Here is a 10,756-nt window from a genome sequence, read left to right as displayed (position 1 = left end):
AGGAATACAATATCTGAGGGAAAGGAAGCAGGGATGAGTGTGCTAGCTCTGACCTTATCCCCACCACCTTCGGTGAGCTGAAGGATGACTGTGTAATATGAGGGATATACATGGAAAATTAGAGTTGTGCATTGTGCACAGAGTCTACATGAGTACATGCGATCTCCCTACTTCAGACAATCTGCCTTCAAGTCTTGGAAGAGTAAAAGTAATGAAGATGGGCAAAATTTGCACACCTGATGAGTGGAACATCTCATAATGTGATGGAAGTGCTCTCCAGGTGGTGGTATGCACTGAACACACCTGCTGGGCATGGTGTTCTGCAATGCAGAAGCAGCATCTCTTGTGGATAAGGTAACACACAGGCAGCAATCCCTTGGTTTCTTGTATCTCTTTCCACGCTACTCACCAGGAGACTATAAACATAGGCACACTGCCTCTGTGATTCACTGTCTGAGAATTACAATCCTATGAGTACAAGAGGCTGAACAATCTGCACTTCATTCTACACATGAATGTACATAGAGATCTGGCGCCATCACTGTAAAGCCAATGGAAGATTTCCCAGGGGTTCTTCTAGTTATTGGAGTCTCCCAGTAAGTTGATTCTGCCAGAGTAGCATATAATTGAAATTGCTAGAATTGTGCCAGTGGAAGCTTCTCATTCAAGGGCTGCTGAGATGGAGGATGTGAGCACTAGTTTCCATTTAATGCTCTCCTCGTCCCTCTCCTCTCCAGACTCCCGTTATGGTACATGTCAAATTATTATCTACATATAAATGGACATATATCCATTAATACTAATTCTCTTCCTGCCCTCCGCCCTATTTTTTCATATATTTATTTGGCTGTACTCTCAGTAAATAAACCACAGAACATTACAATTTAGTATTTCCTTCTAATCCTGGTCTGGTCCCAGATCTTGTTGGATCTCAAAAGATGGAAATATGAAGAAAGACTCTAGTGGAACCGAGGGTGGCAAGGGAACCCTAATCAGAACAGAAGGCACGAGATTATTGGTCTAAGTGGCTGCTATAGTTCTTGAATGAAATAAGGACATCACACATAGTTAAAGTGCAGTTATATTTGGACTAGCTAAGACCATCCTAACCCTGGGTCTCCAGATGTTGTTGGACTACAACTACCATCAGCCTCATGGCCAATGATCAAGAATGATGAGAATTATAGCTCACCAACAAATGGATGTCGTACTACTTCCCCATGGTCTTTTCCCAGGTGGAAAAGACATGGACCACCATTTTGTTTTGTTTCTGCTTAGCAATAACAGCTGATCACACTCCACATCTCCAGTTCAGCAGGTGTCCTTAACACCAACATATAGGGTAAACAGAGAGAGAGAGAGAGAGCTGTGCATTTCATCAGCATTTTGCAGACCAGATGTTTATAGCCAACCAGAAGAAAAGTCTAAATGAAATATGCACCACATAAACAACACACATTACATGCTACGCACGTTACACATAATGCAAAGCCCAGTAAATGAAAAAATTAAGGTGCAGGAATCATGTAATGTCAGTGTTCTAAACATGAAGTAAAGCACAGAGGCCACAAACGAAATTGAATTTGGAACACACTGAAAATGATTCCCTCTGTCTTACGACATTATCACTTTAGCACTGTCAATGTGCTGTTTGTGGTTTGAACCAAAAGGTATTTTTAGCAAAATATAGATATATCTGTCTTTTGCTGTGTCCCCCCCACTGCCCCCGCCGATGTTTCCCTTCACAAATGAATCAATTCTTCCACTGTAGCAGAACAGAGAAATCTTTTGAGATGGCTCTGGAAAAAAATGCACTCGTTGGCAAGAGGATGCAGAAGCAAACAAAATGACCTGGGGGAGAAAAAATCTGAGTAACTCATTATGCCAGCAATCCATTTTTCCAACCAAAGCCTCCCATTGGCTTTAATAAGGCTGCCCTGCGATGATTGTCACTTTCAGAAAGCTGAAATTCACAACCCAAACATCCAAATCGACCATTTCCCACATCTTGATGAAAATAAGTCTAGCACAAGCTTCACAATTTTCCATTTGAACTGTAAGCACATTATTTGGATTCTGCAAGTCTAATGAACTTACTTCCATACAAATGTGGAAACAGAAGTTTATATTGGTCCATATACCGTATTTTTCACTCTATAAGATGCACTTTCCCACTCTTAAAAAGTAAGGGGAAATGTGTGTGCGTCTTAGGAAGCGAATGAAGGTGGGAGGCTCTGCTCAGCGCTCCCTTTAAAGAGCCGCGTGGAGCCCTTCTCCCTCCTCGGGGAAAAGCCCCCAAGAGCCGCACACACGCTCCACACGCTCTTTAAAGGGAGCGCGGCTCTTGGGGGAGCCTTAGCTGTGCGCAGCCTCTCCCGGGCAACAGGAGCCTTCATCCCGCTGCCAGGGAGAGGCTGCGCATGGCTATCCCAGAGGCCAGGGAGCTGAGCTGCAATCCCGCTTGCTGTCCTGGCTTCTGGGATTCAGAATTTTTTTTTCTTCTTGTTTTCCTCCTCCAAAAACTTTATGGTCTGGTGCGTCTTATAGAGTGAAAAATACGGGTAAACCTGTGGGGAAAGGTTGCACCATTTCGGATGTTTTAGTTTAGAGAAAAAGTTTAAATTTTAAAGTAAGTCCATTATGTGGCATATCATATTAAAGCCCATGAAGTTCTGAAGATATTGGTGTTTTTAGTTTTGTCGTATCTCAATGCTGACCTGAGCCTTTAAGGTTTTTCTGTAGCCTGACAAAGCCAAAATGGTTGTGTGGTTTTTTTTTGGAAATTTCAGACCCTCATAGCTCAAAAATGTGATGAGATGAAAAACTAAAATTTTAGATTTAAATTTCTATTGGAAGGCAATTAACATAATTATTGACATAAATTATAAAACTTACATAATTTCACCACAATGGGTAGTGAGATGAATAATGTAGTTTTTGATGGCAGATGACCTGCAGCAGAACAGACCCAGCACAACATCTGACAAATACAGAGTAGAAGAGAAAATGATGCCTTCACAGTAAGAGTCAAAGACCCACTTTTCAATATAGTAAGATTATATCTCCCCTGTGGGTGAAATCTAAATTACATCTTGTCCTCAAGGCAATCACCATTTTTTGTTATGTAAGTTTGTTAGTAGCCCACAATGGGTGCAGAGCTACTGCAATTAGATAAATAAGCTAATACAACTCATGAGTCATGAATTCTGACACTTAGAATTTCTAGGTTAAGGGATTACTGATAATTTGGCCAGGAATTTTTAATTGCACCGGCAGGTCCTCTAGTTGCCATAATTAAAAGCGTTCTCTCCCTGCTTTAGCCAAATAATTGCTGCAAGGACCACAGGTTGTGGTTATGTCCACTGCCCAGCTGATTCCTGGCCGTGCTGTCGTAGGACCAACATGAAGAACAGAACGGTTCCTGCCATTATGATATGCACACATGACTTTTCTGAGCAACTGTGTTTCACAGCAACTGCTTGAGAGATGAGGTCACGCAGTTGAAAGTAATGAATCGTGCAAAACAAATGCAGATGGCTGCAGTCATGGTTTATAGTCTCTTGCAACTTAATTTGAAGTGTTCACCCATTGGGGAGCCTTTTGTTATTTGAAAAAGGTTTAACTGCAAATGATAAGACATGCGCTCGTAAGCTATGGAGATTGCGGGGGGAGGGGGAAAATGTCTCAGTGCTAAGGGATGACTGGTTGAGTGAACAAAATGGAAGACGATGAGTTTGTACATAGAGAGAAAACATTATCTAGAGCAGCCTTTCCCAACCTTGGCTTCCCAGGTGTGGTTGGATTATGATTCACTTCATTCCAGCCCAGTGGCCATGCTGGTTGTACTTCAACCACATATAGGGATCCAAGGATGGGAAAGGTTGATGTGGAACAAGAATAGGCCCCTTTGAGCCTGAGGGTCACATTTACCCTTGGGCAACCCTTTGGAGATGGGCACATGATGGCAGTGGGTGTGGCTAAAAGTGGGTGTGGCTACACACTCTCTCTCAAACTCAGAGGCACACAAGTCCCACCCTCCTCCTGAGCTGCACCTCCTGGATTGCTATGGAGACAGATCCAGGGCAGGGGACGGTGTTCTCAGGTTGGTACAAGTAGGAAACATGGCGTGATCTGGGGCCCAGTGGTCACAAATAGAGGCCACGGGGTGGAATAATCCTACTCATATTACTATACCAAACTGGCTCTCATTCCGATTTTTCTATACCTGGATCTCTCTAGTACTGTTAGTACATATCATGAAATTATTTATTGTTACTTTTTTTTTTAGCTGCATATTATCTTCTCTTATCAATCTTTTATTGTATAGAAATTTTATGATGATAAAAGCAGTACAAACAGCATCTAATAAGGAAACAATATACACTGTGTCCATTTTTTATTTTTTAGTATTTTCGCCACTGCTGCCAAAATTGGTGGGGTCCTGGGGCCCCCAAAAGTTTAATTGGAGGGTCCAGATCAGGCCACAGTTTAGCCACCTCTGCATAGATGATAAAAAGGTAAAGCATGATTCTGGACTCATCTATATTTTATATTCAAAGCAGTATCACACCACTTTAAACAGCCATGGCGTCATGAACTGGCAGGACACCGAGGAAGGTGAAGAGGATCCTAGCAAGGGGTATAGCCAGGATTGGTACCCACTGGGACAAGCTGAAGATGGGGAAGGGGAGGCAGGGGGCTTAGGAGGTACTCAGTGGACATCAGATAATGTCAAAGGGGCAGTAGACCCATCACCAGAAGTGGAGGTGCAGGTGCTCCCTTCTCTGACAACATGATGGGCTCTGAGACGTTGTGAACAGCAGGAAGTGCACTTTAAGAGACTGAGGCAAGCAAGAGAGCCCAGCTTACATTCAGGTGAAGATCATGGGACTCGTTAGGTCCAGGAAGAGGCTTGTGGTCACTCAGCTAGATTGAGCTCAGGGCAGGTGAGGATCACATGCTTCATTAAGGCAAGAGGCACAGCATCTCAGCTGGAGCAAGCTCAGGTGCCTCAAACCAGGTTGGGAAGGGGGGTGGGGAAGCAAAGCAAGCCAAAGATTCTTTGTCTGCTCAACTTCTACACTTGATGGACTACAACTTCACTGTTTCGGGAGCTCCACCAGACTGTGACCCTGGGATTCCAACACTGGATCATCTTCAGAGACAGGAACCCGGCCTTAAGGTTTGACTTTGAATCTTTCTCATTGCATTGCACCTGAATCTGTGTTTGACCATTGGACTGTATGGCTCATTGTTTTTTATTGTCCCTCCCCCCCCCACTCTTTAATCAATTATTGTTTTTATCTGTAAGCTGCCTTGGGTCCCTTTGGGGATATATATATATAAACTAAAACTAAAACTAAAACTGACTTCAGGAGCTGTCATGTTGACGTTTTGGTTGCCAGATGGCTTTTGTGGCCTGTGAAAAGTACTAAGCTCTGTTCAAACTGTTATAGCACTCTTCCATTGGAGTGTTCCACATTTTGAGACAGCTTGGCAGAAAGATATTAACACTTATTGAGAAGGCTGTGAAGGTGGCAAGGCAAGGTTTTGCTTTGTGAATTTGTGGTGTTATATTACATCCTTGTGTGGCATAAAAAGGGCAGAGGCAGATAACATGGGCAAATGATGTGTGCGTGTACACACCCACACACACCCACACACACACACACCTTTCACCCTCCAATCCATGCTTCAGAAATGAAAGTACTGGGAGGGAGGGAGGAGCAAAATGACTTGATCTGAGGGCTTATCCTGCTGCTTCCCCCCACTCCCACCCTGAGGAACAGCACTCTTTAGCATTCAATCAGTTCAACCTACAATTTCGGTTTTCTCTGGCTATATAATGGAATATATATTGGATGCAGGGCATGTGTGGAGCTGCTCAGCATATTCTCAGAGGCGTAAGTGTCCGTGCCCTGGCTTTATCCACTGCCATGATAAGGTCCAGTGTTTGCATTCTGCTATCAATAAAGGGAAGGAACAGATGGGGAAGTCAGTAGTGGCACCAGACTTTGCTTGCCATACACATATGTTTCAGGCAGAAGGAAAAGCTTGAAAGAGCAAAGTGGATCCTTGTACAGCACCAGAGATAATGCAGGGCCAATGCTGTCGTGTCTGCCTAGCGCTCCAACAAAGGATGAGATGCACTGTGCCAAACTCTCTGACCTCAGAGCTATTGTGTTTGCCAGTGCTCAGTGTAGCAGCAGGGAGAATCCGCCCCAACCCAGTGTGGTTTGACTTCCAATTTTAGCACAATTCCCCATTTGCATCTGCAGCCTGCATCAGATTAGATGACTTTGGCAATCAAACTTTGCAGGCGGCTACCGGGAGAAGCGGGAACAACACCGGTCCCTGCTTTGACCCTTGTTTATTCATTGAAAACATTTGCGTCACTCAAAACATTTTGAGTCTTGCCTTTCGACCCAAAGGTCTCCAAAGTGATTTGCAAAATAAAACATGAAATAGAAACCGCAGTCAGGCGGCACAAGTCATTCACGATGGAACCATGCAATAGGATGGAAAGGGGAGCCTGCTGGTTCAGACCAAAGGTCAATGGAGTCCAGCATCTGATTCTCACTGTGGTCAATCAGATGAATGCCTGTGGGAAGCAGAACTAGAGTGCAAGATCACTCTCCTCGCCTGAGATTCCCAGTGACTGTTATCTGAAGGCACACTGCCTGCGACCATGTAGGTAGAAGATGGCAATCGGCCATTGAAGAAGAGAAGAAGAGTGGATTTGATATCCTGCTTTATCACTACACAAAGGAGTCTCAAAGCGGCTAACATTCTCCTTTCCCTCCCCCCCCCCACAACAAACACTCTGGGGCTGAGAGACTTCAGAGAAGTGTGACTAGCCCAAGGTCACCCAGCAGCTGCATGTGGAGGAGTGGGGAAGTGAACCCGGTTCACCAGAGTATGAGACTACCGCTCTTAACCACTACACCACACTGGCTCTCCTTTGACTGACATCCTCCATGCCATTAAATGATTGAATGGACTGCACTGGTGTGAGCTTCCTTACCTGGCAGACCATTATTTCAATGTAGCTACTCCAAGCGTGACAGAGCGATATTTTAAAGGAAAGTGTTGTTCATAAATATTTAAATAATAAAAACAAGGATTTGTATATCCATATGTTCAGCTCCAGCTCCAAGTTCCCCATGATTTAGACCAGGGATGGAGACTCTATATGTTGTGAGTCTCCAGTGAACAGCAGTGGGAGCTTGTAGTCTGGTAATGTTTGAAAGGACACAAACTTTTAAGCCGTGTCTGTTTAAGAAACTCTTTGGGTGTCCTACAGAGTGTAAGAATTTTGCAGGATGGATTCAAGCCCATATTGCTGTAGGTTTGTGTAGTTAAAATGATTTAAAGGGTTCTGTCACCTTCATGCCACCTTCATGCAACAAATCCACTTTAAGAAAGAATAGGACTTTCTGTGATTCTTTTGGAAAGTGACACAGGGAAATGCATTGAAAAGTGTGTGGGTGATTAATGATTGACAGGAAGGCAAATCAGGATGAAGGCTCAGTATCATCTAAATGCCCAGCAAACAAATCAGAACAAATGGTCAATACAGACTGGATGTAACCTAGGCTTCCTCAACCTTGGCCCTCCAGATGTTTTGAGACTACAATTCCCAGCATCCCTGACCACTGGTCCTGCTAGCTAGGGATCATGGGAGTTGTAGGCCAAAAACATCTGGAGGGCTGAGGTTGAGGAAGCCCGAATAACCTAACATCCATGTAAGCTTTGTGTAAGCAGAGCAAGATGAATATTCAATAAATACGTTTTCTGCAGGACCCTCAATAGCATATAATTTTACTCCCCAAGTTTTTCCTTATTTGTTCTGAGGAAGGGACTGAATAAATGGTGGGTGTTTGATTTCTCAATGAGAGGACCTGCCATACCATTGCCCTGAGCTGGAATTCCTACGTGCCCCCATCCCATGGCTGCTTTATCTGAAGAAAGAGTGGTCAAGTTTCAAGCGTGCTTTGAAAGAAAATATGTGTAAAGTAGTTTTTATAATGTGGGAGTGTGGGACACAATTTAAACAGCTCAATTTAAAAGTTTCTGGTTGGACACTTCTTCTGATTAGCCACTATGATATAGATGCAAAAAGAAAGAAACTTCTGAGCTAGATGATGCCCATTCCATCTTGTTCACTTCACTGGATTTCAGTCTGGAAAGTATTTAATATAGCTTGTGCAACCAGACAAAATCAGCTTTTCAATCTGCAAGGAAATTCTCTACTTTCCTCCCACAAAAGTGTCAATTTATGGCACAATGGCTTTAGAACTTGATCATGCTGTGACAAATTCCCTGACTTCTGAGTTTCAAATTAGATTGAAAATTTAATAAATGAAGCAAGTGATGAAACCTGCAAAATAATTCATCGTAAGAGGTAGTCAACATTGTTATTGATACAACATCCATATTTAGTACATTCGTTTCCTTTGTGACCTTACATTTCTAACATTATTATATTTAGCAGCACAATCCAGTTTGGCTATACATTATTCCATTTTTAGTTTTGCTGATGAAAAGCAAGACAGCTTTATGTCAGTTTCTGAATAATATTTGAATAAGCAGTTGTTTAGGAAGCAGAAATGAAAATCAGCAAATATTTTTAGATATTAGGACTAGAATACTGAAGGCATGAAATTGATACCTTCCTTTTCTTACTTGATACCATAGGACAGGGTTGGAGAACCTCTGGTGTGTGGGTCCTAATTTGGCCAACAGGCTCTTTTCCCCAAACCACACCCACCTGACACCCTATGTTGCCACTTTGCCCCTGTTGGGAAGGCAGTTCGGCAGTTCTGCCCTACTACATGGGTGCTACAGTTTGGTGGGATCAACTCCTAGAGCATCCATCATGTATCATAAGGTGGTTGGGGAGGGGTGCAGGTCTGGTTTTTAGACCACATAACAGCTTGAATGAGAGCTGTCACTCAGGGTGGGGTCCACAGGTTGCGCATCATTGGTTCATGCAATAGGAAGCTTATGTTTAAAATGTATATATTTTTTCTTCTTGGAAGCTACTTTACCAACAAAACAGTCCCTCAATATTTTTTGAATAAGTAAATATATATATGAGGCAGAACAATTGACAAAACTTCAGTATTTGGTAGCTGGCATTCTGACGTTAAAAGTTGCAAAAGAACTCTTCTTGATCAAAACCAACTGAGATTTGCTTCATTCCCTCTGAGCAGTTAAGTACGTTAAAAGTTCTTGGTCCCTTCAAAATGCCATGCAAAAATGAAATTAGTAATGATTTGTCTGTTATTGCCATTCCAACCTTGAGAAATTTATTTATTTAGGGAATGAATATTTGCTAGAGTATGCAGTTCTGCAAGATTGCTGGTTGCTTCTTTCCGGCTGATTATTACACAGAATTTCTCACACAAACAACAGGCGGTTATATGTTGCTTCTACTTCTCATTTCACTTAATAGTTTTTGACGGTAAAAGGATGGATGCATTTTAACGTTGTGAAGCTTCATAAAAATTTCTGTGTGCTCTGAATTCAGCTCTTGTGGGGCAACTCAGAAAGGCAGGTTGCTTGCTGTATTTTGGTGAGGCAGCCAGCAATGTGTTGGCCGGAGTCAGGTGCAGGATTGATACTGGACTAGGAAGGCTGTCCATATTCTTCTCTGCTACACCATTTAAGACCTTGACCTGAGTCCAGGCCAAGATGCTGTTGACACAGGATGCTGGTAACACCATCCATTTCTGTTTGGTGTCCTAGCCTAGGAGGAGACTGCTGAGACTGTAATGACATTGCCAGAGAGCCCAGTCTCCAGAGATCGAGTGCACTAGGACAGATGACTCCAGGCCACTTACAGCAATATTGAAATCATTATTGTTTCAGCACAGAGAATAAACTTTTTGGGTCATCTGCTTGAGGATTAGATATTGGACCTGGACCAGAGGATGAGCTGTTTTGCAATTTTAGAAGCTATGTGACTTGGCTGCTCAGCTTTTTTGTTTTTTGCCACATTGTGGTATTTTGTGTAGTGACTTTGCAGTTGTTTTTATTGATTAGTTTAGTGATGGGAGTGAGTTTCTGTTAAATTCTGATCTGTTGATGGTTTGAGAATTAATTTTGTCATTTAGTATTCTATTTGAATTGGATTATGGGTGGCGCTGTGGGTAAAAGCCTCAGCGCCTAGGGCTTGCCGATCGAAAGGTTGGCTGTTCGAATCCCCGCAGCAGGGTGCGCTCTCATTGTTCGGTCCCAGCGCCTGACAACCTAGCAGTTCGAAAGCACCCCCGGGTGCAAGTAGATAAATAGGGACCGCTTACTAGCGGGAAGGTAAACGGCGTTTCCGTGTGCGGCTCTGGCTCGCCAGAGCAGCGATGTCATGCTGGCCACATGACCCGGAAGTGTCTCTGGACAGCGCTGGCCTCTTGAGTGAGATGGGCGCACAACCCTAGAGTGTGTCAAGACTGGCCCGTACGGGCAGGGGTACCTTTACCTTTACCTTACTGAATACTACTTTAATTGGTTTAAGTTGTTTATGTTGATTGTCATATTTTCCATTATGACTTGTTTGCGTTGGATCGGATTGTTATAGGATGTGTGTTGTTTTGTTGTATATTTTGCCATTTCTGTGGCTTGTAGACAGCCTTCTGTTCACAATGCAGAAAGACGGTATACAAATTATAAATGCAGATGAAAAGAAACATACTACAGAGGCGCAATGCAACTATTTCTACACCTTGTTCTCAGGTGTGTTTTTTTAACCAGGGCT

General features: G+C 43.1%; 1 long non-coding RNA gene across 1 annotated transcript; it reads left to right on the top strand.

Annotated features, from left to right (window-relative positions):
- LOC310661189 lies at positions 1-1,713 on the top strand. Its single transcript, XR_014503826.1, has 3 exons — positions 1-72; positions 177-354; positions 919-1,713. It is a non-coding gene; the product is annotated as an uncharacterized lncRNA (long non-coding RNA).
- Positions 1,714-10,756: the final 9,043 nt, after the last annotated feature.

The sequence above is a fragment of the Podarcis tiliguerta genome (assembly GCF_965153285.1).
Source record: "Podarcis tiliguerta genome assembly, chromosome: 12".
In the NCBI taxonomy this organism is placed as follows: domain Eukaryota; kingdom Metazoa; phylum Chordata; class Lepidosauria; order Squamata; family Lacertidae; genus Podarcis; species Podarcis tiliguerta.
Note: the sequence above shows the minus strand (reverse complement) of the source record. Positions and strands in the feature narration are given on the sequence as shown.